This window comes from Elephas maximus, chromosome 9, assembly GCF_024166365.1.
Source record: "Elephas maximus indicus isolate mEleMax1 chromosome 9, mEleMax1 primary haplotype, whole genome shotgun sequence".
NCBI classification, from domain to species: domain Eukaryota; kingdom Metazoa; phylum Chordata; class Mammalia; order Proboscidea; family Elephantidae; genus Elephas; species Elephas maximus.
Window position 1 is genome coordinate 24,987,799 of NC_064827.1, and position 26,221 is coordinate 25,014,019.

Here is a 26,221-nt window from a genome sequence, read left to right on the forward strand (position 1 = left end):
GATGGCACCTAACAACACCAACAGCATCTTGAAAGCAGTCCCCTTGTTAAGTAAGTCCAATGAGTGGTAGGGCTCATTTCAAATTTGTTTTTCACTAGAAGTCCTAATTTCCTGATTAACACTTGAAAATGAAAGCATTAAAAGGTACTGAAAGTACAGCAGCTTATTCGATACTTTCAAGAAATAACTTTGTAAGTAATTTTCTGATTCAATGGTCCTAAAAGAAAGGAGAAAAAAACCTAAACCCATTTCCATGGAGTTGATTCTGACTCATAGTCCAGAATCTGGACGTAGATTCTGACCCTATAGGACAGAGTAGAACTACCCCATAGGGTTTCCAGCGAGCGAATGGTAGATTCAAACTGTTGCCTTTTGATCGGCAGCCGAATGCTTAACCACTGTACCACCAGGAGAGGGCTTACTTCTGTGATGTAGGAGTAGAGCAGAAGTGAAATACTAAGCAATAGTGGCACGGCATACAGGCCAGGCAGTAAATCGCATTCACCCATCCCGGCATCCTATTAGAGTTCTTCTGTTTCCTTGAGCGAGTTTATTCTTACTTGGGCTCTGCTTCCTCATCTACAAAGTGAGGACAATGATTGATACATCTCAGACTTGTTAGCAGTTATGAAATCGATTTCAACTCATGGTGACCCAGTGTATGTCAGAGTAGAACTGTGCTCCATAGGGGTTTCAATGACTGATTTTCAGAAGTAGATTGCCAGGACTTTCTTCCAAGGCACCTCTGGGTGGACTAAACCTCCAACCTTAAGGTTAGCAACTGAGTGTGATAACCATTTGCATCAGCCAGGAACTCCTCTCAGAGTTGTTGAGAACAAAAAAAAAAAAACAACCAAATTTATTGCCATGGAGTTGATTCTGATTCATAGCGACCTTATAGGACAGAGCAGAACTTCCCCATAGGGTTTCTAAGGAGTGCTGGTAGATTCAAACTGCCGACCCTTTGGTTAGCAGCATAGGTGTTAACCACTGTACCACCAGGGCTCCACCAGAGTTAAGATGTAATAATACATGTAAATATAAATACAAGTCCCCACTACACATAGCAAGCTCAATCAAAGTTAGTCCCCTTCCTCCCCTTTTCTATCCCAGGCTAGTCAAAGAAAGTTTTTTTCTTCTAAAACATATTTAAAAAGTTATTAGTTGGGCCACCCTTTGACATGTCTCTGGAATGACTCTCGAATAACACCCAGACACAGCTAGAAAATGTTGTGGAGAGCAGGGCAGGGCAACCACCAACAAAAAAGAAACAAGGTGAACCACACTGAGTCCTTGCTCATCACGCTTCTCCAAGCTGAGCATGAGTTTAGCGGGGATTCATAACTCAGTTCTTTTGGGGGATCTGTATGTCCCCAGCTACCCGAGTGCCATCAGTCTCACTGGCCCAGAAGGCACACCCCATGTTGAGCTCCACATGCGAACGCACACCCAGTGCTAGTGTTCGTTCTGCTGCACACGCATGAGTCTCTATTGCGATTGAGGCTCGGTGAGCTTAATCGCATTAGAAAAGTGAAACTTGATCTGCTTACTTTGGCAGAGTTTGGTGCAGGCTGTGGAGGTGTTCTCAGGCAGTGGGATTAAAAATGCTTCAAATACTTGTTCAAAAACAAATTCTCCCTAAACATCACAGGCTGCAAGGAACGCACCCAAATACCTAATTAGATGACTTATTGTTTAATAATACTGTGCAGGAGGAGACAGCAATGTATAAGAATTGTAAACACCAATACATCAGGGAAATGTTTTCAAAAAGAGAAAAATATGGAGCACACAAGTGGTCCTAGCTAAAACACTCTCTCGGAATCCCCAAGACACAAACGGGCTATATTCAAAAAGTTGGTTTGCAAATAGTTTTTCTGGAAATAGGAACATACTTATCGTAAGCACAGTGTCCAGACTAGCTGACAAATACATTTCAAACTGTAATGTCCTTGAGCACCACATAAGCTCACCTTGTGGAAGGTACTTCTGTGGAAAACATACTTGCACATCTGTCCTTGCAAGTGTCGGCCGAAGGTATTGAGACACTTCACTGGGTTCTGCTCAGTTCAGCACACCAGACTCCAGGACACCATTCATGTTGTAAACATGCTCCAGGGTGCCAGGGTGCCATTTACACAGATGATAATGTGAGTGGTGCTCCTGGGGGTGTCCCACGTGCTGGCTGACCCTGATATCCCCCATACCCTGAGGAAAAGTTCTGGCTGCAAAACAGACCTCATCCTTATGGCTTCTGTCCTATCTACTGCTGGAAGGAAAAAAGCAGTGCTTGTGAGGGCTTATGAGTCTCCTGATGACAGTAGGCAACACACCAGGGGGAAAGAGTTGCCTCTAATGCAACTCTTAAGCCAGAGGGTTCCATCTCAGGGGTTGCATTAAGCTCACCCAAGCACCACCCCCAAGTTTTCATTTTAATTGGTCTGGGTGGTATTCAGTCATCTGAATTATTTAAAATTTCTCCAGGTGATTCTAATGAGCAACCAGGGTTGAGAATCACTGCTATAAACCATTGTACTTTATTCTTATCCTTTAAGTATAAACTAAGAAGCCAAACCCATTGCTGTCAAGTCAATTCCTACTCATAGCAACCAGATAGGACAGAGTAGAACTGCCCCATAGGGTTTCCATGGCTGTAATCTTTACAGAAGACTCCCAAGTAGTGGCTCGTGGTAAGAACTGCAGGCCTTTGGGTTAGCAGCTGAGCAGTTTAACCACTGTGTTATCAGTGCTCCTTATCCTTTATATATATATATATATATATATAAACCAAACACATTATAGTGACCCTATAAGACAGGGTCATAGGGTTTCCAAGGAGCAGCTGGTGGATTTGAACTGCCAACCTTTTGGTTAGCTGCTGAGCTCTTAAACACTGCGCCATTAGGGCTCCAATGCTTTAAGTACAGGAAAAGGTAAAAGGAGCTTTAGTGCCAACATCTGAAGTTCTTTGACACGTTCGAAAAACCCTCAGACTCGTAAGTCTCTAGGTCAGGTGGAGTGGAGGGTGAGAATAGGGCTGGGGTTTCCTACCAGGACTGGGAGGAAAACCAGCTTGGAGATGAGTGGGGCAGGGGTATGGGCAGTGATGGTTCAGGGGTAGAACTCTTGCCTTCCATAGAGGAGACCAGGGTTGCATTCCCAGCTAAGGTACCTCAATCCCAGCCACCACCCATCTGTCAGCAGAAGCTTGCGTCTTGCTATGATGGGGTAGCCATGACTCGGAATTGATTCAAAGGCAACTAACAACAACAATTGTTGCTGTTATGGATTGAACTGTGCCACCCCAAAATATATGTTATAAATCCTAACCCCTATACCTGTGGATGGGAGCCCTGGTGGTGCAATGGTTAAGCGCTCAGCTGCCAACCAAGAGGTTGGCAGTTGTAACCCACCCAGTCCTGTAAAGATTGTTGTTGTTGTGTGCTATCAAGTTGATGTTGACTCTACACGACAGAGTAGCATTGCCCAGTAGAACTTCCTAGGCTGTAATCATTACAGGAAGAATCCTATAGGGCAGTTCTACTCTGTCACATGGGGTCACTAGAGTCGAAATCAACTCTGTGGCACAAAACAACACACCTGTGGATGTGATCCCATTTGGGAAAAGGGTCTTCTTTGTTATGTTAATGAGGCCATATCAGTGTAGGGTATGTCTTAAACCAATCACTTTTGAGATATAAAAAGAGCAGATTAGGCACAGAAGGAGAAAAGCACAGATGGGGGAAGACAGTTGCCACGCCACACTAAAGATCCCCAAGGACCTAAGGAACAGAAGCTGAAAAGAGACAAGGACCTTCCCCCAGAGCCAACAGAGACGAAGCCTTCCCCTAGAATCAGTGGCCTGAATTCAGGCTTCTAGCCTCCTAACCGAGAAAATTAATATCTGTTAAAAAGTCACTGATTTGTGGTATTTCCGTTACAGCAGTGCTAAGAAACTAAGACAGATATTGAACAGGTTTCTGTAGAGCTACCACACTAAGACAGACTAGGAAGAAAGGCCTGACAATATACTGTCAAAAAATCAGCCAATGAAAACCCTGTGAGTCACAACAGTTTGATCCCATGGTACGTGGGGTCGCCACGAGACAGGGGCCAACTCTAACTCAATGGCAGCTAATAAAAAAAGGCAAAAGGTGGGAAAGAAAGAGACAGGACAGACCTACACAGAGTATGAAACTTAGGGTGAAGAAAGGCAAGAAGGCCCACTGTGGCATCCTTGGCAGCCTAGTTGTGATGGCTGATCCTAAGAGACCAGTCACACGTGAGGTGTACATACACCAGTGGCTTTGCTGAGTCAGCAAAACTATCAGGAAAGGAAGGAAAGTCTAAAATGAAAGAAATTAGCATAAAGTTGAACTAGTAAAATTTTGTGCTAGCACTAGTTTCAGTTCCATTTTAACTTCTCCCCCTACTGTGTGATATCTTTGAAGACAAAGGGAAATATATATCATAGCAATAAATTCTATTACTCACAAAGCTAATATTTCTTCATGCTTTCTTTTCATGGCATAATATTTCAAAATGAGACAGCAGTGGACACTTAGGCTTAAGCAGGAAGTAACAGGATCTCCCTAAAATCATTCCTTGCAAAGTCATTATTGATCAGATTAGAAGAGGATTTGACGTTATGTGTTTAATCATCGGCTGTAAATCAGAAACCTTCAAACCTTTTATTCTAATCATTAAAAATCTCTCAAATCATCTCAAAGTCTAATTTTTCTTTGTATTCCTCACAGACCAGTTACTACTTGTCAATTCCTCAATGAAACAATGGCCATTATCCTGCACCCCTCATAACATCCCTTAACATGTTCATGGACCTTGAGTTTGACCATTTGAGCCCAACTGCTGGGAATAAACAATCTGGCTTCTTCTATTCAAGGACAAAAACCAAAGATCAATCTTCTGAAAGAAAAAAAAAAAGAAGTCAATTCCTTTTTTTATATAAATCTGAATTTTTATATAAAGAGAAAGCATGGTGATAACACATAAGATTTATGTCATATACTATAGTTCACACTTTTTGTAGACATGCCTCATTTCAGCATAAGCACTTGGACTAAACTGCTCACTTTTTTTTTTTTTTAATTGTACTTTAGATGAAGGTTTACAGAACAAACTGGATTCTCATCAAACATTTAGTACACACATTGTTCTATGACATTGGTTAACAACCCCATGACAGGTCAGCACTCCCCCTTCTCAACCCTGGGTTCCCTAACACCAGCTTTCCTGTTCCCTCCTGCCTTCCGTCCCTGCAGCAGGGCTGGTGCACCCCTTTAGTCTTGTTTTGTTCCATGGACCTGTTCATTCTTTGACTGAAGGGTGAACCTCAGAAGTGACCTCATTACTGAGCTGAAAGAGTGTCTGGGGGTCATACTCTCAGGGTTTCTCCAGTCTCTGTCAGGCCAGCAAGTCTGGTATTTCTTTTTGAGTTAGAATTTTGTTCTACTTTTTTCTCCAGCTCTGTCCAGGACCCTCTCCTGCGATCCCTGACAGAGCAGTCAGTGGTGGTAGCCAGGAACCATCTAGTTTTACTGGACTCGGTTTGGTGGAGGCCGGGGTAGATGTGGTCCGTTAGTCCTTTTGACCAATCTTTACCTTTTATCATTAGTTTTCTTCATTCTTCCTTGCTCCTGAAGGGGTGAGGCCAGTGGAGTATCCTAGGTGGCCGCTCACAGGCTTCTAAGACCTCAAACACTACTCACCAAAGTAGAACATAGAACATATTCTTTATAAACTATGTTATGCCAATTGAGCTAGATGTTCCCTGAGACCATGGTCCCCACAGCCCTCAGCCCAGCAATTCAGTCCCTCAGGGAGTTTCGATGTGTCTATGGAGCTACCATGACCTTTTCTTGTACAGGTTGTGCTGGCTTCCCCAGTATTGTGTACTGTCTTATCCTTCACCAAAGTTTCTACTTATCTCTTATTTATTAAGTAAAACTGCTCACTTTTTGAACACTTTAGTCTGTGGAAAAAAATTTCAACCCACCATATAAACAACAATCTATGTCATTTAAACTTTCTTAGCCCTGATCTCATCACCTATACAATGGAGATTAATAATATTGATTTCATAGGGTTGTTATAGAGAGAGAAATTTTACTCAATTAACAGGGAAATTCAACTGTCCTCATGTCATGGGCCAAGGTGCTCCTTACCATGTCACTGTCTTAATGTCTTAGGTCATTAATTTCAGATCTCTGTGGCCATGAGTAACAACTTGGACATGTTTCTCTAAACATCGGGCAGTTCATAAACACAAGCCTGCAATATAATGCCATACTATCTCTGATCATGTCTTCATTAGCTCTCATCAAGTGCCATTCGAGGAAGGGAGGGAGGGAACACACAAAGATCCCAGAGTTTGCCTACCAGTGAATCCCACCACCTTGCACCAGAGAAACTTACAAAGCCACAACCAGGAAAGGTCTCTTTATTGGGGAGTAAATAAAGGCCCACCGCCGCCTGTTAGTTTGTCGTACTGTGGTGGCTTGCATGTTGCTTTGATGCTTGAAGCTATCCCATTAGTATTTCAAATGCCAGTGGAGTCACACATGGTAGACAGGTTTCAGCAGAGGTTCCATTCTAAGACAAACTGGGAAGAAAGGCCTGGCAATTTACTTCCAAAAATTAGCCAATGAAAACCCTATGGATTACAACAGAGTACTGTCCAATATAGTGCTGGAAGATGAGCCCCCTAGGTTGCAAGGCACTCAAAATACACAGTGGCTGCAGCAATGGACCCAAGCATACCAATGGTCGTGAAGATGGCGCAGGACTGGGGAACATTTCGTTCTGTTGTAAATGGGGTCACCATGAGTTGTAGCCAACTCAACAGCAGCTAACAACAAGTAAAGGCCAATGGTTTCCAATAAGGTAATCCAGCAATAATCAATGCAGGAGTGAGGCCACACAGATTCTGTGATGCAAAATGGCGCAGAGAGCACCACACAGGCTTTATGGGCAAAAGGAAAGATAAAATGGGTTCCATTTAGGATTTCTGAAAGAGCCCATCAGAGTACAAAGTTAGCCCTGCCGGAGAAAATTTCCCTGTCACCCCATTCTGCAGGCAAACTCTAAGTCCCAAGAATATTGTACATTTTGAAATGTGGGTTTATATGTCTATGGGTTTTATTCTATTTTCTTTTGATGTAGTAATGTCTTAAGAATTTGAAAAACCAGCTAGCCAACACCAGGAGCAGGCCTTGACATGGTTGTATACCCAACAGGATATATCAAAGCAACGTCAAACTCTTTGGGTACCTAATTTAATACACTCAAATGGCCATTAAACTCTTGTTCTCTCTTACTGATAAATCACCCTCAAGTGACCTTTTAAAAACTAATCAGTACCTCCAGTAACAGCTATTTTTATTGTTCCAAAAATTCAAAGCGCTCGAGGCATCAACTATTTTCAAGTTTTTAAGAAAAATTCTTTCTATAAAAAGCAGTGGAGATCCATTCAGGCTGACTGTGTGAAAGCAGGTTGATCATAAGAACAGAGACCACAGTCAGTCGGAGATCAAATTTATGGAGCCGTAACATGCGGTTAGCAGGTGTCCGGTTTTCTTAAGAAGAGAGGAATATTAGAAGAAATGAAGAAGAAAGTCAGGAAAATGAGACAAGTGAAAAGCAAGAGAAAGGCAATTTGAAATGCACTGCTGGCACCTTCACTCGGCCGTGGAGCAATGGACCATTCCATCAGAACTGATTCAAGTGTACTCAGTGATGATGAGTTTGTGTTTGGAGGGACTGTTTTGTATTTTAGAAAAAGGCTTGAGATAGCCATCCCATCTTTGGCAGAATCAGTTCTTCTGGCACAACTGTCTTTTGATCCCCATTTTGTTTTTTGGTTTTCTTATCACTTTGATAAACTGGCTCTAACTGAAGGCCACTTGTCCTCCCCACGGGAGAAGCCAAGCCTGGACCAAGAAAGCTGCCAGACAAACATGGGCTGCAGTGGACCCAAAGAGAGATTTCAAACACGCTGACTTAGATTAACATTCTGGTTCTGCCATTTACTGGTGTATCGCTTTGGCCAAATTATGTTCTCTTAGTCTCAGTTTTCTCACTGTAAAAAGGAGCTAAAAAACTTACCTCATAGTATGTTGTGAGAATCAAATGAAGTAACATATGTAAGCATCTAGCACACAACCAAAACCCATTGCCCTCTAGTCAATTCTGACCAATAGCAACTCTATAGGACAGAACAGAACTGTGCCATAGGGCTTCCAAAATTTAAATATTTATGGAAGCAGACTGCCACACCTTTCTTCCATGGATCCTCTGGTAGGCTCAAAGTGCCAACCTTTTAATTAGCAGCTGAGCACTTAACCACTGTGCCACCAAGTCTCTCATCTAGCACGTAGTAGGTGTTCAATAAATGTTTGTGTTCTCACTACTACTATAACTATTACTACTAGCACTACTATTACTATAGTTGTTGTTGTTAGGTGCCGTCGAGTTGGTTCTGACTCATAGCGACCCTATGCACAACAGAACAAAACACTGCCTGGTCCTGTGCCATCCTTACAGTCGTTGTTATGCTTGAGCTCACTGTTGCAGCCACTGTGTCAATCCACCTCATTGAGGGTCTTCCTCTTTTCTACTGACCCTGTACTCTGCCAAGCATGATGTCCTTCTCTAGGGACTGATCCCTCCTGACAACATGTCCAAAGTAAGTAAGATGCAGTCTCCCCATCCTTGCCTCTAAGAAGGATTCTGGCCACACTTCTTCCAAGACAGATTTGTTCATTCTTTTGGCAGTCCATGGTATATTCAATATTCTTCGCCAACACCACAATTACTATTACTACTTAGCAAATATTTTCTTTTCATGTTTCCCATCATATACCTCATGTTGCCCAGCTATCTTATCTCCTTGAAAGCTTGTCTGCACTCACTCCTTCACCACCCTTTTATTCCATAAAAGAATCACTTGACTTTGAATGCCACCAATCTACTGAAACAGCTGTCGCAAAGGCTGACAGCAACCTATTGTTGTTGTTAGGTGAGTTGGTTCTGACTCATAGTGACCCCTATGTACAACAGAACAAAACATTGCCTGGTCCTGTGCCATTCTCACAATCGTTGCTATGTTTGATCCCATTGTTGCAGCCACTGGGTCAACCTATCTCACTGAGAATCTTCCTCCCTTTTGCTGACCCTCTGCTTTACCAAGCATGATGTCCTTCTCCAGGGACTGGTACCTCTCGATAACATGTCTAAGATACGTGAGACGATGTCCTGCCATCATCACTTCCAAGGAGTATTCTGGCTCTACTTCTTCCAAGACAGATTTGTTTATTCTTCTGGCAGTCCATGGTTATTCAATATTTTTCACCAACACCATAATTAGTGACCTACTAATTAATATATATCAAGTTTGACTTTTCTCAGACTAATGCTCCCTGACTTCTATATAGCACACAACAGTGCTGCCCACCACACTTTCTTCAAAATTGCTTCTCCCCTGGATTATGTGCTGAGTATAGCTCCTAGTTCTCTACCTCAACAATTCCTTTTTTCTTTTATTTGCTCTTCCTTCTCTTTCCATGCCCTTATTTCCCCTCTTTTGGTCACCTTGTACCATTAAAAATGTGTTTTTCTTAAAAATGTGACTTCACCTGGCTTCTCACTACATATCTATTCCCATGGCTTTGGCCATTACCTTTAGGTTTATGTGTCCCAGAACTGCACTCCGACCCTCTCCCCTGAGCTCCAGTTACACGCTCACAATGACTCCCTGGGCATTTCTCATCTCTATGCCCCCGCTCAGGACTGCTCTGCCTGAATGGTCCTTGCTTCCATTTTTATTGAAATCCTTCCTGTTTTTTAAGACCTCATTAAATGCCTTCTCCAAGATGCCTCAGATCTGACCATTCCATTTAGAAAGAGGCCCTTCTTGCCATTTCTAAGAATCACATTTTATTTAAATCCATCCCAGCGCATTTATCCCATCCCACCTGATAATGTAGCCATTTGTCTATGCGTTTTGAAAGCAATAAGACAAAACTGTTTGCTACATGTGAATCCAATATATGCATCAAATCAGCATTAGAACTGATTTTCACCTTTTGCATTCTTCTCAAGACAAGAAGGTCAATGCATATGGGTATCTTTGGGCTCTTCCCAGTAAATTTAGATATTTCCATGATTCTGTGTTATAGAAATGTTAGCACTAGTTACTCCTTTAAAAAAAGAAAAATGGGAGAGGGAAGGGTTAAGGACATGTTACTCTTAAGGGAAACATCTAGAGTTGTGCTCCATAGCTGTGGTTTTGGCTGTCTCTGATTAAATGATTTTTCTAAATTCCTGAACAAAGCTATAGAAGACAAGCTTATCCAACTCACAGATAGCATAAATTCAAGAGGGTTTGCCATTTTATCACTGAGGACACATCAAGATCCACAGCCTTGATAGTCATAGGCTGGAATGATGGAGTGAAGCCAGTAAGTTAGCATCCAACGAGAACAATGTGAACTCTGCATTTCCAGTAATCAATTGCATATGCCCAGGAAACAGAAGACCTGCCTTGGCAGCAATTTATGAAAAACATAAAGTCTTTCTTCAAATAGTTGAAGGAATAAGTTTACTCTGTGATTCCAGGCCAGGGTGCAAAGCTAGGGAGAATGAGTGGAAATCTTAACTTGCTTTCAGAAAGAACTTTCTCTCAGAGTTGTACCATAATGGCAAGGGCTGAGGTATAGACATAGGAATTGACTCAGGGAGGAGGTGTAACTTAGGTGCTTTCTGGGGTCCCTTTTAACTCTGAAACTGGTTTGTGCTGCATGATTGCCCCCTGCGTACCTCTCCAGTCTCTTCTCATGTAACTCTACCTCCTCCTTGCCACAGATGCTCTAGTTAGTCAACCTGGACTTTCTTTCTTAAACTCATGTACCACCTCTCCTGCTTCCAGGCCTCTATGTGTTGCTCCACACCCTTCATCTGCCATGAATGCCCTTTCCCCCTCCTACCAACCACCTCATTTCCTGGCTAAATTCTACACATCCTTTAAGGCTTAACCTCCCAGACCAGTTTTCTCTACTCACGTAGGATCCTATAATACCCCTTACACACTTTGCACAGCTACAGACATTTAATTATTTATTTGCAGTCATTGTTTTTTTAAATGTCTGCCATTTCCCTTAGCCTGTAAACTCCTTAAAGATAAAAACTATGACTATTCTGTTCACTCAAGTATCACCAATGCTGGTCATTGTTTCTAGCATGGAGAGACTTAATAAATGTCAGTTGAGTGACTGACTTAACCTAGTGCAAACATCAGTCAGACCCATTAGAAAAACTGGGGGAAGAGAGACAGAGACCTGTGGGCAAGTTTAAATGTCTGCATCCTTTCAGTTATTGGTAGTTCACTTTAGTGCAACCCCAGAGTTTCAAATTCTCCAGCAAGTGCTTCCTGTTGAGATTGGCCTCCTTGTTATAATGGGGCACAATTCTGAGAAAAACAAAATGATCCTTCTCCTTATATGTTTGTCTGAAATGGATATAAAAATCTTCAATTTCCTAGAAGCAGGAAAAAATGAGAACAGAGTGATTTTCACATAACCTTGCTATCTGCATACTAATTGCTTTGGTAGCCTGTGAGTTCACCCATCTTCTACTCAATCTTTGAAAAGGAATCCAGTAACAACAAGGCATGTCAATTAGAGTTAAAAGCCCGGGGAGTCATGGGTTAAGTTGCTCTGCCCAGTCATTAGGGTGTGTGAGAGAACTCTATTTCTCATTTCTGTTTTCTTTTCACCTACAAATTTGAGTGTTCTGCCACATCTTTGCTTGTTTCCAGCCTATATACCTATATTATCCCAAAGAAGAGAAATAGTATTATTGAGCACTTATCATATGTCATGTACCATGCTTGGTGCTTTTCAAATGTCTTTTAGCTCTTACAAACTCCTAGTAAGTATCAATATTCTCCCTTCACTCCCAAGGAAACCGGTTGAGTAACCTGACCAACATTATAGAACCAAAGAATACTGATGCCCAGGATTGGAACCAGTTGAAATTTATTCAAAAACCATTCCTTTTTTTTTTTTTTCCTACTCTTTTGCCCTGTTTAACATTTAGGCTCTTCTGTCAATACTATCTATCTCCCGTCTATCAGTTTCTTGTACTATGGTGGCTTACATGTTGCTGTGAAGCTGGAAGCTATGCCACGGGTATTTCAAATGCCATCAGGGTCATTCATGTGGACAGGTTTCAGCAGAGCTTCCTGACTTAGTCAGGTTACGAAGAAGGGCCTGGCAACCTACTTGAGAAAATTAGTCAATGAAAGCCACAACAGAACATTGTCCAACTCACTTGCTTTGGATATATCATTAAGCAGGGTCAGTTGCTGGAGGAAGACATCATGTTGCTGATGCAGAGGACCAGCAAGGACGAGGGAGACCCTCCATGAGATGGATTGAAACAATAACTGCAACGATGGACTCGAACATGACAGCGATTGTGAGAATGATGCAGGACTGGGCGATGTTTCATTCTGTTATACATAAGGTCACCATGAGTCAGAGTTGACTCAATGGCAGCTATCTATCTCTATCTATCCATCTATCAATAATACTTTTGGCTTGAAAAACAATCACTAATGCTTATTGGATAAAATAGAAACTTCCTACCATGTTATAATAAAGGTTGTTGTTGTTACTGTTGTTAAGTGCTGTCGAGTCAGTTCCAACTCATGGCAACCCCATGTACAACAGAACAAAACACTGCCCAGTCCTATGCCATCCTCACAATTCTTGCTATGTTTGAGCCCATTGTTGTACCCACTGTGTCAATCCATCTTGTTGAGGGTCTTCCTCTTTTTTGCTGACCCTCTCCTTTACCAAGCATGATGTCCTTCTCCAGGAACTGGTCCCTCCTAATAACATGTCCAAAGTATGTGAGAGGAAGTCTTGCCATCCTCTCTTCTAAGGAGCATATATAAAATAATAATAAGGAAAAAATGCACATAAAGCAGAATTAAAGTACCGCTGTTGTGTTACTGTTGTGTTGATTTTCTAAGGAGGAAAATCATTTTCCAGGGGGAAAAAAAAAATCTAGCCTATGAAAGAGATTTAATAGAAATGCCAATAACTTCTAAACATTTGGATGAATCCTCGTCTGTGGATGTCTATCCTTTCTGAAATTCTAACTCCAAAATGGTTTTGGTTTATAATTTACAAAATGAGGATTTTTTTCTACTAAAAAGAAATGTACATCTTAGAATGAAGATAACATGACTTTGAGTCCAATCTCATGAGACAAAGTTGTGGCTCCTGTATTTAGGGAAGAGTGCAGGGCGTGTTTGTAAGTGCTAACACTTGGCAGAATGCAGAGATGGGATCCCAGGGAGGTGGAACACCCAAAGGAAGGGCTTAGTGGGCTCTGGGATGTTTTTCTGCACCCTTGTCTCCAGGAGGCCAGATAGGAAAGTTTCCAAGATAAATCTCAGGGGGGATGGAGCGTGACACACAATCTTAGCAGCCCTTGGATGATGCACGAGAGGAGTATTCTTGGCCTCATCTTTTATTACACCTTTTCCTCACCTTTCTGCAGCCCCATAAATAGGGACGAATAAGGGTGATACTAAAAACTTTTTGCCATCTCCTTTAAGTTTACCAATGAGAAGCAAAGAGCATTTCTGTTAAAAACAATAACAAAAATAAAAACCGTAACTTTGCCTGATCTCTGTCCTCTGTCCTGCAGTAGTAGTTTCCCATCCAAACAGAATACCTTCAGACAGCTGGAGGCTACACTTGTCAGAAAAGCTCATAGATCACAGCTATAACTTCTCATCTTGATGGCCAAGTTTTAGAGCCCTTTGAAATGCTGCCCTAGTCACCACAGTAAGAGAAGCTACAGACAAAATAGGAGACTTCATTAGGAGTGTCGTTTTTTTTTTACCCCAGCCCTGTTTGAGTCTCACCAGGTAGCACAAAAGCTGCTGGAGCACTTGAAGGGGTCAGGTTACAAGCTGTGCAAGGTTGGAAGCTCCTGAGCCCTGTTCAGACCACCCAGCTCTCCAAAGCTACACCAGATTCAGACAGGATAAGAGACTGTCCTCCTATGTAACCTGGCCTAGGGAAACAGCCTTTCTAGGGAGTTATGAGATCCCATTGGGAGGAATGACTGTGTGCTCTGAAATGGCGGCATTTGTCTAATTCAACACACCAGTGGCCGGGGTTCATTAGGAGATAAAAGAAAATTAAATGGATATTTTTTAAAGTTTTTGAAGAAAAAGTCGAATCTTTGGGGCTGCTCTCAAAAAAAAAAAAAAAAAATTTTTTTTTTTTTTTTAGATGTTAAAGAGCTTCCCCCCCCCCCCCCCCGCCCCATATCTGTTTAGAAGACTAGCCATTTCCACCCAATATCAGAATGTTAGGGCTGGAAAGATACCAAAACTCATTTAATTCCACCCCTTTGTTTTATTGATGGAAGAAGTGAAGCTTAGATAGGTTAGGTGGCTCATCCAAGATTGGTTCCCAACAGCCAAGATTTGAAAATCCACGAGGGCAAGGACCCTGTTTATATCACACACGCTGGTCATTTTGGAAGCCTTAGAAGCTAACACCAAGCCTGGTATGCAGCTATACTCCCAAATATTTGGGATGAGGTGAGAAAGACGGGGTTCCGAGGACCTCATTATATTTTCTATCACTATAAATATTCAATGCCATATGATGTGGGGATAGGGATGGATGCTGAGTTCTTGCTTTCGTATGTTGTCAAATGACAGGCTTGACATGGCCGTGGAATCACTTCCTGTTTCTCCCAAGCCACACAAGCCGGTCTAATCCAAACTCGGTTTCCAGGAATAAGACTGTTCCTAAGCAGTCCTGAGAAATCTAGCTCAGTTCAGCCCAGCTCAGTGTGGGTAGCACAGCCCCAGAAGCAGAGACTCCCCAGGAAGCTGATAGAGATTAAGAACAGCCGTGGGTTTTAAGGTTTCCAAGACAAACATTGCTTGGCCATGCTGGGGCAGGTCAGGCCATACAGCCCCACCTGGTGTCCAGGTATCTTTGTCTAACCCCCTTTCTCACTTCTTGGAATGGAAAGGCAGAGATGGGAAAAGGATCAAGAAAAAAAAAGTGAGGCCAGTGGGAAAGCTGGTTAAAAAGCCCTGGTTTACCAGGCAAGTGTGCAAAACCTTGTCGTACATAAGTTGTGTTCGATATCAGCTCAAACTCAAGTTTACTATTTAGATCTGAGGTTTAATATTAACCAAGTACATGACAAGAATTTAATTGCCAAGGACAATTCAGAGCAATGTTTATCCAAGCGTCATCTCCAGACCACCTGCATCAGAATCACTGGGGTCAGATTCCTAGTCCCACCAGGGGTCTAAAATTCTTTGAGGAGGGGACTAGGAATCTGCCTTTTCACCATCCACTCAGGTGGTTCTCATGCATACTAAGGTTTGCAGCTCCCTGGTGCAGATGAATGGGCAGAGGTAGTAGACATTTTCCTAAACCTATGCTGAAGGCACTTTTATCAAGTGTAGGAGGCAGGGGGCTGGGAGCAATCCTTAAGCTTTAACAAGAGCCCAGAACAGGAACATCAATTTTAGAGCAGAAACCTGCAGAGCATTTGGACTACTGGTCCAGTCTGCAAAGCAGCCCTGAAGAGGTTAATCTCTCCAGCATGATTCGCAGGCCATAAACACTCACAAGCCCCCGGAAATGCTCTTTTTAAGCTTTGTTATTCACACCATGTTTCACCACCAAGAGCCATAAGAAATGAAAATTAAATGCCCTAGAAATGATTTCTGCGGTCCAGATGAAAACTAAAAGAAACTCTTTACTACAGAACCCAAGCATCTGGACTAAATCTCAATAATGAGCAAAGAGAGCCCAGAAACCAAAGAGTTCACAAAAATGTGATCTCTTACCTCCCAAACACCATCTCTCATCCCCATAAATGTAAAAACCATTCTCCAAAAAGATACACCCAAATATAACTAAACTAAAGCAAAGAGAGAAATCGCCTCATCCAAATTTCAATTTTTTACACATAAAGATATCATATGCTTTGTTAATCTTTATATCTTTTCCATTTGCCATTTCTAAGAAAAAACATTCTAATTGTGGAAAGAAAATTAAAATTACAAAATGGATACTTGATTGGTGAGTACCATTGGGGATGGTTTCAGAAGAGTTATAAATCTGTGTCAAGTAGTAATGAACCCCCCATCTCCGACATATGGTTTGTTAACACTGCAAGTTGCCACCTTCTGAGTTTTCATGATAATTAAACTTTGCAGGCAGTCCTGCATACTTCTTCCATTGTGGCTCAGAGTTAATGATACCATGCAGACAATCTCTGGGACATTCGTCAAACAGAATATTCACAGTTAAGATGAGAGGAAGCACAGAAAGAAGATACTTACAGATAGTGGTGTTCCTCTCCAGGCTAAAAAGCTAGCAACCCTTGGAACCAGGCGGGTGGGCAGCTAAGAGTCGCTGACCCGGTAATCTCTGGTTTAAAGGGCTTTGAGAGGAAGGGGGGAGGAAAAACTACCCAGAGAAGGAAAGAGCTGAAATTCCAGTATTTCAGGTCAGCTGGGTTTTGAGTTTCCTTTGTACTAAAAATCCATTCACCTACCCAGCCAAAAAATAGAATTGAAGTTCACATACACACTCCACTCTCCTTGCGGGTCTTCTCCAAAGCTGCAGCTGTGGCTGTGAAAACTTTCCGAGTGCCGAGCCTGAGGATGTCCCCTGAGAAGGGCATGATGAAGATGCCTTCGATGTCTGCAGTGAGCCCGGCCACCCTGGCACAGAGCCACAGCTCGTCCTGTCCCTTCTGCCGATTGGGTCCACAGGGACAAAACTGAGCTTTTGTTAATAGGTTGGCTGTTTCTCCTCCTAGTCTCTTCCCAGCTTCCTTTCTCCCTGTTAGTTATGTCCTAACTGCTCTGCCACTGGCTGAGTGGAAACAGCCTCTCCCGCCCGCAGCACACACAGCACACACTCTCACACACAGGCACGCACATTCCCACACCCCCACACACATATATGTATACAGACACACACACAGGCATGCACATTCCCACACCCCCCACACACATGTATGCACACACACATACAGAGGGGCTCACACACATGAATGCATGCACACACAGTCACAGCACAAGAATGCACACACAGCCACGCACATTCCCACACCCTTCACACACACGCTTATGTGCCCATGCACACACACACGCACACACACAGTTACAGCACAGGAATGCACACACACTCACACACTCCCTCACACACACACATAGGTGCCCACACACATGCACACACACACACAGTTACAGCGCAAGTATACACGCACAGGCACTCACATTCACACATCACCTCAAACGTGCACAAGCACACAGGCGCCTGCACACATTTGCACATACACTCATGTACAGTCAGAAGAATGCACACAAACGCATATTCACAACCCCTCACACATACAAAGAGGCACATACACAGGCAAACACAGTAATCGATGCACACATCAACACACCTGCACACATGTGCATATATACTCACACACACTAGGCATACACACACACACACACTCTTCAAACACACTCCTTGCTTGAATCTCTTTTCTTCTAACAACTTTCCATACTGAAAGGTTTTTATTCAAATTCAGATGAGATGCCCAGCATCCAGAAGGTGGAAGGGGACCTACCTGGCCCCTCGTAACTTAGTGATAGCATTTAAAGGAAAAAATAGGATGGAACTAGATTTTAGAGTGTCATTGTTCAGTATCATCTTAGTTCTTCCATTTATAAAGCTTTTCATGTGTATAGTTCTTTTTAAAAACCCACAAGATTCCCACTAATCTCACCCACTGGCAGACAGTTCATGATCTCTTTGATTCACATCTACCACAGCCAAGAAATGTCCTCTCCACAGAGCTTCGTTTAGTTAAACCTGTCAGGACTAGGTGGGTGGGTGAAGGTCTTGTTCCTTAACCACTGTATAATAAAATACTTCCCTTGTACTTCATCCCCTTGGCGGCGGGGGGGGGGGGGGGGGGGGAGAAGTTGGCATGCCATCTGGCCTAACTTTTTAATTGACCATAAATAGAGAAGTTGAAGTATTATCTCACTTGGGGGAAAATGTTTACATTGAGACATGTCTGGCTATTCTAAACCTAAGGCAAAAGCCTAGGCACTACGAATTCAATTTGACCTAAATTGTAGTTTTCTCTAACAAGTGCACCCACCCACCCCTTCCTTGTTGGCAGCGAGGGACAGAGATTTTAAATATTCAAAATAAAAATAAAATACAAAGGTTTTATGGTTGGAATTTAAAGAACCTCTACAAACATATAAGAAAAAAAAAAAAAAAGGGAACATCCTGATATTGTCCTTTCACAAAAGAAGAAACACAAATGGCCAGTACGCAATGCAAACTGAGGCTAAAAATGAGATTCTACCGGATAGGTAAAAAGCTTAAAATCCTACAAAATCATATCCAGGTCAAAGGGCAGCTGGAGAAGACAAAGTGAAGTACTTTAATGACATATGCAAAGACCTGGAGTTAGAAAACCAAAAGGGAAGAACCCATTGGACATTTCTCAAGCTGAAAGAACTGATGAAAAAATTCAAGCCTTGAGTTACAATGCTGAAAGGTTCTATGGGGAACATACTAACTGATGCAGGAAGCATAAAAAGAAGACGGAAGGAATACACAGAGTCACGGTACCAAAATGAATTGGTTGACATTCAACCATTTTAGGAGGTAGCATATAATCAAGAACCAGTGGTAGTGAAGGTTTTTTTTTTTGGAACTGGCAAAAAAAAAACAAGGTTCCAGAAATTGACTATACCAGTTGAGATGTTTCAACAAATGGATGCAGTACTGCAAGTACACACTTGTCTCTGCCAAGAAATGTGGAAGACAGTGATGTGGCCAACTGGCTGGAAGAGATCCGTATTTATGCTTATTCCCGAGAAAGGTTATCCAACCAAATGTGGAAATTATCAAATAATATCATTAATATCACACACAGGTAAAATTTTGCTAAAGATCGTTCAAAAGCAGCTGCAGCAGTGTATCGACAGGGAACTGCCAGAAATTCAAGCCGGATTCAGAGGAGGACATGGAACCAGAGATATTGCCGATGTCACACGGATCCTGGCTGAAACCAGAGAATAGTAGAAAGATGTTTACCTGAGTTTTGACTGCAAAAGCATTCAACTGTGTGAATCATAACAAATTATAGATAACATTGCAAAGAATGGGAATTCCAGAACATTTAACTGTGCTCATGAGGAACCTGTACATGGATCAACAGGCAGTCATTTGAACAGAACAAGGGGATACTGCGTGGTTTAAAGTCAGGAAAAGTGTGCATCTGGATTGTATCCTTTCACCATACTTATTCAGTCTGTACGCTAAGCAAATATTCTGAGAAGCGGCACTATGTGAAGAAGAACGTGGCTTCAGAAAATTTGCGTTATGCACATGACAGAATCTTGCTTGCTGAAAGTGAAGAGGACTTGAAGCATTTACTGACGCAGATCAAAGACCATAGCCTTTAGGATGGATTACACCTCAACATAGAGAAACAAAAATTCTCACAACTGGACCAAGGAGCAACATCATGATAAACGGGAAAAACATTTAAGTTGCCAAGGATTTCATTTTACTTGGACCCACAATCAACACTCATGAAGCAGCAGTCAAGAAATCAAAAGAGGCTTTGGGCAAATCTGCTGCAAAAGGTCTTTTTACTATGTTGGCATCTCCTGCCTGGAGGGGAGAGGAGAGGGTGGAGGGGTTAGAAGCTGGCGAAATGGACACGAAAAGAGAGAGTGGAGGGAGAGAGCGGGCTGGCTCATTAGGGGGAGAGTAATTGGGAGTGTGTAGCAAGGTGTATATGGGTTTTTGTGTGAGAGGCTGACTTGATTTGTAATCTTTCACTTAAAGCACATTAAAAAAAAAAAAAAGATCTCTTTAAAGTGTTCAAAAGCAAAGATGTCACCTTGAAGACTAAGGTACACCTGACCAAGCCTTAGGGTTTTCAATTGCCTCATAAGGACATGAAAGCTGGAAGTTGAACAAGGAAGACTGAAGAAGAATTGAGATCTTTGAATGGTGGTGTTGGCAAAAAATATTGACTATACCATGGACTGCCAAAAGAATGAACGCATCTGTCTTGGAAGAAGTACAACCAGAATGCCCCTCAGAAGCAAGGATGGTGAGACTGCATCTCACTTACTTTGGACATGTTATCAGGAGGACCAGTCCTCAGAGAAGGACATCATGCTTGGCAAAGTACAGGGTCAGTGAAAAAGAATGGATTGATACAGTGGCTACAACAATGGACTCAGGCATAGTAATTGTGAGGATGGCACAGGGCCAGGCAGTGTTTCGTTCTGTTGTACATAGGATCTGTACGAGTCAGAACCAACTCGATGGCACCTAACAACAACAACAGAGGCAGCATTCTGTGAGATTTTTATATTCTCCTTTGGAGTTATTTATTTGTGGGAAACTATAATTTTTAAAAATTACGGTACCGTGCTTCTTTCATTTTATGAACAACTCAGTGTTTTATAAAAAGTTAACATACTATGGAACTGTGAGAAAAGCACAGATTCTTAAAAAATCTGGGATTGAATCCCAGTCAGTTATTCACTATGTGTTATTAGTTTGACCATTTAACCTCTCTCAACCACAATTATGTCATCTGTAAAACAGGACCAGTGCCCTGGTGAGGCACTGGTTAAGAGCTTTGCTGCTAACCAAAAGGTCGGCAGTCCGAATCCACCAGCCGCTCCTTGGAAACTCTATGGGGGCAGTTCTACTCTGTTCTATAGGGTCTCTATGAGTCGGAATCAACTCGACCACAATGGGTTTGATTTTGGTTTTTTAATAATGCTGACCTCCTAGGGCTGTTGAATGTCTCCCATGTGCTTATTATACAAAAATCACTCTGTGCATCACAAAGAATCAGTGCTAATTTAAATTAAGGAAGCAGTGAAAAGTCATTGGAGTTTTCCATGGAGTGATATACTCAATCAAGCACAGGTTTTACTTATCAAGATATTCTTATAGAAGGAGGAAGTACAAATTGAGAAGGGAAGAAACTAGGGCAAGAGTCCTGGGGCAGCAGGCTTTTGCTTTATTTCAGACAAGAGGTTTTAAAGAAATAGTCCAAATGAAGGCGTTGGAGGAGGGTGCTCCTGACGGGAAAGACACTGAAGGGACAGATTTCTCCAAACCCACACATGCACACACCAAGCAAGCAGATAGCTATCAATAACAAAGGAATCCTTCTCCCAACGTTTTATTTTCTATTTGGTGCTAACGGTCCAGTTGGAGATCTGAAAGGACGAAGAATTTGTGGCCACCAATTTTATGGGGGCAGATACTCAAATCACATGTTTCTAGGAACCTTCTGGAACAAACTTTCCCATCTTCCATATTCAGAAGGAGCCCTAATGGTGCAAAGATTTAACACTAGGCTGCTAACTGAAAGGTTGATGGTTTAAACTCACTCAGCAGCTCTGAGGGAGAAATACCTGGCCCTCTTGCATAAAGACTATAGCCAAGAAAACCCTATGGTGCAGTTCTACTCTGTCACATGGGGTCGCTGTAATTTGAAAATCGACTTGACGGCACCCAACCACAACAACATCATGCCTTGTGGAAATGAAGACTTCAGGCTAAAAATTTTGCTTACCACATATATCATTTCCACATTTGTCCACTAAATTTAAGTAGGAAATGGGTATGTAACTGGCTCATTCCATTCCACTCTGCCCTCAGAATTGAAAATCAAGCTGGTGATCCATTTTTCTCCTTAAAAATTAACTTGAACACAGCTTCAAATACTAGCATTAAACAGACATTAGGATTCCCACACATCCATAAAAACATGAAAAAAATCATCAGGAATCCTTTTATCTCCATCTTTTATAGGAAAGAGGAAGATGCACCAAAGGCAACATAAAGAATTTAATTTTAAGATGCTTTCACTTTCAACTGTCTTCATGGGGATTGGGGATGATTTGGTCTTTTCCAAGTTTAGCCCCAAGAGCAATTTCCTATCTCCAATCATAACACAAGGAGTCGGGAGTCTTCCCTTACTGCCTTGTCTTTTTTTTTTTTTTTTATGTAATTCTGAAAAAAAAAAAAAAAAACTACTAACCCCACCTGTCTCAAAAGATAATACATTTCACATCATGCAAAATAAAAACAATTGTTGTTAGGTTCCCTCAAGTCAGTTTCAACTCATAGTGACACTATGTACAACAGAACAAAACACTGCCCAGTCCTGTGCCATCCTCACAATCGTTGTTATGCTTGAGCCCATCGTTGCAGCTACTGCATCAACCCATCTTGCTGACGGTCTTCCTCTTTTTCACTGACCCTCTATCAAGCATGATGTCCTTCTGCAGGGACTGGTCTCTCCTGATAACATGTCCAACGTATATGAGACAAAGTCTCACCATCCTCTCTTCTAAGGAGTTTCCTGGGTGTACTTTTTCCTAGACAGATTTGTTTGTTCTTCTGGCAGTCCATGGTATATATTCAATACTCTTTGCCAACATCATAATTCAAAGGCATAGATTCTTCTTCAGTCTTCCTTATTCATACATAAAACATCATGGCAGTTTAGTCCAAGACAGAACACTCTGAAAGTTAACAGAACAAATCCACAGCCCCAAGATGCTTTTCACATCTTAGGAGTGAATGGTACATCCACTAACAAAATCACAGATTTAGAGAGATGAGGCTGAAGCCACATACTGGATGTGTTTCACAGGAATCAAAACATGTTGATCTATTAAATTTACTTCAACAAGTGTTACTGAACCTTACTATAAGCTAGGCACTGTGCTAATTACTAGATAACAGAGATAAATAAGACCTGGTCCCTGCCCTCAAACACCTATCAATCTAGTGGGAAAATAAGATAAGAACACATGGAAATATTATATACTGAGGCCTGGTTAAAAAGATTAGCCAACAATTATTGGACATGTATACTGTCATGTACATTTTTACTTACAAGCATTTATTAACTCATTTAATCCTGACAAGGAAGCTAACGCCTTGGGTGGATCTAAGGGCTCAAGCCACGTCATCAGTTCTCTCTCCACCTATCTCTCTCTCCTAAGTTCTGTCTGTGCTTCATTTTGCATATTAACCTTATTTTTTCCTCCTGCAGACAGGCTTTCTTATGGGAGAGAAGGTCACCAGCAAGCAGCACAGGCCCATGTTCTTTTGGCTAGCAATCCAAAAGGAAGAGGGTCATCTACCATATTAGCTTTTGCAGGAAAAAACCAGGGCAACTGGGGAAGGAGTAAGCATGGCAAAGGATGACATATTAGGATCACTTGGAGTGGGAAATGATTTTCCAAATGGGAGCAGGGCATGAGGGATGGGAAAGAAACCTGGCAGTGCAGCCTGGCACCGTGAGAGAGTTCTAGTTCCATCTCTCCGGTAATAAGGATATATGATACGATACATACAATGTACTATGACAGAACCGAAGATGGGCTCTTAACCACTCTTTTCATGAGACATCTGACCAGCCTTAACCAAGACTGTGGAAGACAAACATTCAGAGAAGGCTTTCTGGATGACCTAAATGCCTGGGATGACTCCGAAATGATGAATAGAAAGGGATAGACATAGACAGGGAAGAGGTCAATTTAACCAGGAGTCACTGCAAGACCAAAGGCTTGGACATGAGAAGCAGTTTGATACAAGTAGAAAACAAGCAAATGAGTGTCACCGAGCTTAAATTACAAGGCTGAGGGTAATGAGGGATGAAGTGAGCTAGGCAAGCAGGCCTCACATTTGGAGAGCCTTTCATGTCTTGCCAAGGAGCCTGGCCTTTGCCCTGTGGGCATTGGAGAGCCACTGAGGATTTAAGCAAATGGCTAGACTTGTATTGGATAGATCACTGTGAACAGAAAGGAGTCCATGTCACTTTGCTTTATCATTGTGATTTTGACAAGATACAGCAGGTTCCCAGTAGTCCCCTCCAATCTCTGATGACGCACACAAATGCTCAATGCGTACAGTTGCCATCAAACACCCTGCATATGCTCGTCTGATTACCCAGCAGGGCTGTTTGCTCTTCTCCCTCAATTTTGATAAATGTGTTCTCACTCTCACTCTCAGCCTGAGTCTCCAACAGTGCACCACAACTATGCTTCTTACAGCAGATCTATCAACCCCCACTGTCTTTAGAGTGGGCTTGTCTTGTTCCCTTGAGTTTTCACAGTCAGCGATAAAGGTTTCCAATTCGGCATTTCCCTATCATCTAATTTTCTCCTCTGACAAATACTGTCACTGAAAAAGGATGGAGAATTCCCTGACACCTCTGTTTCTCTTAACATGACCTCTCCAGAGCATTTCAGCTTAAGTGTTGTTGACAGGAGTACGGGATGCCTGGGAAAGCATGCTGACACCACAGTTTCTATTCACGCAAGAAAAAAACAAAGACTCATTTTAAATCATTTCTTTTAAAAAAAAAAAAAAATTGTGTTTTCAGTGAAAGGTTACACATTAAATTAGGTTCTGATTTAACAACTTTCTACACAAATTGTTCAGTGGCACTGGTTATAATCATTTATTTCTGAGGAATGGGAATGTAAGTCTTTTTAGAATTATTGGACCTGGATCCACTAGAACATTTAATTATAAATCACCAGCAGTTGTTCCAATCTAAAGCATACTCTAAACACTCCATCATCACCAAACATTACAAATGACAGCTATGTCTGTCACAACTATGATTATCAGAGATCGAAAGACCTGGATGGATCTTAAAATCTCCATCCAAGAAAAATTTCAAGATCAAAATTTATTCTGCAAGGCACTCTTTTCATGAGACATCTAACCAGCATCATTTCAACACAGTAAATGCTCATTGCCACAGTGAATGGAGGAGGGATTTATTCCCTGTCTGGTCCACGCTTTTCCACTGATCTGTTATCTTGCTCCACTTCTACAAAGGTACCTTAGACACAAGCGGGTATTAGTCAAATGTTCTCATTTTCTTAAATAGTGAATCTTTTAGAATTGACTCTTGACCATCATTAATAGAGATATCAAGTATATTACAACCATGGGTTGGTGAACTGCAGCATTCTAGTGGTCAGCACTTTTAACTCAACACCGGAAGAGAAGAAGGATGTGAATGGACTAACCTAACTCCAACACTGGCTGACCTCAGACAAGGATTAATGCTTTAACTGAATATTGCAAATAACATACATAACAGAACGTTTGGGAGTCTTTTTCAGTTTCCAGAGCTATTTCATAGACATTGACCTGTCTGATCATTGTAACAAAAACAAAAAATAGCTGTCATTGAGTCAGTTCTGACTCATGGCCACCCATATGTGTCAGAGTAGAACTGTGCTCCATAAGATTTCAAATGGCTGATTTTTTCAACAGATCACCAGGCCTTTCTTCTGAGGCACCTCTTGGTGGACTCCAGCCTCCGAGGTTTTGGTTAGCAGCTGGGTGCACTAACCATTTGTACCACCCAGGGACTTCCCACTTGGCCCATGAAGAATTGACCTAAAGAAGTGAAGTGATTGATCTATGCCACAAAATCAACTGGCTGGACTAGGATTAGAATATAGACACTTGTGGCTCTATTATTTAGTGCTCTTTCCATGTAGCAGAATACAGAAATTTTTTTCTATATATTCTCTAAGTAAATCTTGAATTTAAATACTTTTTAACTCTATGATTCTTAGTCAATGTTTTGCTGCTGCTGCTTTCTCCTACAAAAAAGTCAACATCTTTTCTCTGAAGCCTCCTTTCACCAAACATGGAAATATCTTGAGAAGCGAATTTTCTGGAAGTCTTTTTATACTCAAGAGTGAAAAAGTCAGATGCCCATTTTGTCTTTACTTTCACTAAAAGTAAGTATGTTTTCATGGACTAGTTTGAGTTAAAAGCAAATATATGCTTCTGCTTCTTTAAGAATTTCATTTTCAAAAAAAAAAAAAAGAAGCTACCTTTATCACAGCAAACTGATAGCAGTTAAATACCTTCCACAAACTCATTTTTTCAGCTTGAGAAATGCCGAGCATGTTCTTCCCTTTTGGTTTTCCATCTCCAGCTCTTTGCACATGTCATTATAATACTTTACTTTGTCTTCTCAAGAGGCCCTTTGAAATATTCTGTTCAGTTCCTTTACTTCATCAATTCTTCCTTTTGCT

At 41.8% G+C, this 26,221-nt stretch overlaps 1 protein-coding gene and 1 pseudogene across 8 annotated transcripts in view; one reads left to right on the top strand and one right to left on the bottom strand.

Moving 5' to 3' along the window:
* Positions 1 to 16,895, bottom strand: part of FREM1 (FRAS1 related extracellular matrix 1) — a 184,761-nt gene extending 167,866 nt beyond the window's left edge. For 6 of the 8 annotated variants that reach the window (XM_049895396.1, XM_049895393.1, XM_049895398.1 and 3 more), the window contains exon 1: positions 16,633 to 16,895. The gene's annotated coding sequence lies outside the window, so the exon portion shown is untranslated. Of the gene's footprint in view, positions 1 to 16,417 lie in introns of all 8 variants that reach the window. The other 2 variants (XM_049895395.1, XM_049895394.1) reach the window with 2 other exon arrangements.
* Positions 1 to 26,221, top strand: part of LOC126082387 (cytochrome c-like) — a 34,442-nt pseudogene that overhangs the window by 3,438 nt on the left and 4,783 nt on the right.